The sequence below is a fragment of the Polyergus mexicanus genome, unplaced genomic scaffold, assembly GCF_030449975.1.
Source record: "Polyergus mexicanus isolate NDT 795.1 unplaced genomic scaffold, iyPolMexi1.0 SCAF_11, whole genome shotgun sequence".
NCBI lineage: Eukaryota > Metazoa > Arthropoda > Insecta > Hymenoptera > Formicidae > Polyergus > Polyergus mexicanus.
Window position 1 is genome coordinate 5,179,083 of NW_027223331.1, and position 1,776 is coordinate 5,180,858.

A 1,776-nucleotide genomic window follows, 5' to 3' on the forward strand; every position below is an offset into this window, starting at 1 on the left:
GTGGCTCACGTTGTATATAAATACTAGTTTTAGATTTTAGAACGCGATATATATCAAATGTAGATAAATATACACAATTTAAATAAACATATAATATAAATATGTAATTAACACTGAAATAAATTTAAAGGTTTGCTATATAGCAAAATATTTATTCAAATAAAAATTACAATAAGATGAAAATTACGGTAAAAATTAGATATAGTTAAATTAAGATGAAAATAAAAGAGAAAGATGCAAACATTTCATAGGATATTACAATAAATAGAAAAGAACAGTATAATAATTATTTAAATAAATATATAAGATAACATTATTGCAAAATAAATAATTTTATGAGATATTTCATAGTTTATGTAAAATTATGTAGAAGTAAAGTAATAAAATAACATAAAATATCTCGTAAACTATTAAACTTTTGGTCATCATACCCCTATAGCTTTTTATGCAGAATATTGCAAGGAATCGATTTATGTAAAAAAATTGGGGTGTTTCCATTTAAAAAAACAAGATTAATATTGAAATCTCCGAAGCGCCTTCGCCCAAGATCAAAGTAATGGCACCATCTTATGACCCACCTAGAACCGAATAACTTTTGTCTGAAACATTTCTTTCTATCTTGCTTTATTTTTTAAATATTGAGGTGTCTCAATGTAAATGCCACATTCTGTATAAATATATATACAGAATGTCCTAGACCACCCGTACACCCCTTTTTTTCAAAAGCATTTTAGAGAAAAACGTTTTGAACAAAAATTGTATGGTTTTGAGGGGAACATAAGACGGTGTCATTGGTTTGACCTTGGATGGCATCGTTAAGAACAAGTCAAGGACACCTTTAATTTCTTAAATGGAACTCCCTATTTTTTATTGCATATTCTTATAGCTTACCTCAAGAGCTTTCCAAAACACTATAATAAAGTATTTTTTTATTAAGTACTTTTTGAGTTATTTTGTATTTTAATCTGACATATTTTGATATAAAAAATTAAATATCTTGTAAAATATTTAGTTTTCGATAATCTTACCGTAATACTTTTATGTACAGAATAATGAGACAAATCAATTAGTGCAAAAAAAAAAAAATAATAATTGTTTAAAAAAATACATTGTAAATAATTTTCTTAAAAACAATTATTTTTTTATACTGATTGATTTGTTTCATTATTCTATACATAGAAGTATTACGGTAAGATTATCGAAAACTAGATATTTTACGAGATATTTAATTTTTTATATCAAAATATGTCAGATTACAATATAAAATAACTTAAAAAGTATTTAATAAAAAAATACTTTATTATAGTGTTTTGGAAAGCTCTCGAGATACGCTGCAAGAATATGTAATGAAAAATAGGGAATTCCATTTAAAAAACGAAAGTTAAGCTTCAAATGACCTTGAAAATGACCTTTAATGTCAAATCCAAGGTCACTATTAGATAGCCCCCTTTGTTCCCTACAACTTTTATCCAAGTCGTTTCCCTTCAAACGTTGATCCTGAAAAGTTATGAGGATGGAACTTTTAAAATGGGACACCCTGTGTATATATATATATATATATATATATATATATATATATGTATATGTCTTGTTTTGCAAATATAAATATAATGTTAATTATATTCATAATGTTAATTGTATTCATTTTGGTCACGTATGAGAGATATGCATATTGGAGATGTAGAAAGTATGTGTAGCTATACACTTTGCTATAGCTATAAACCCCACTCTTTGACTCGCAAGTCACCGACTTAGGACTACGTAATGTTCAGTTAG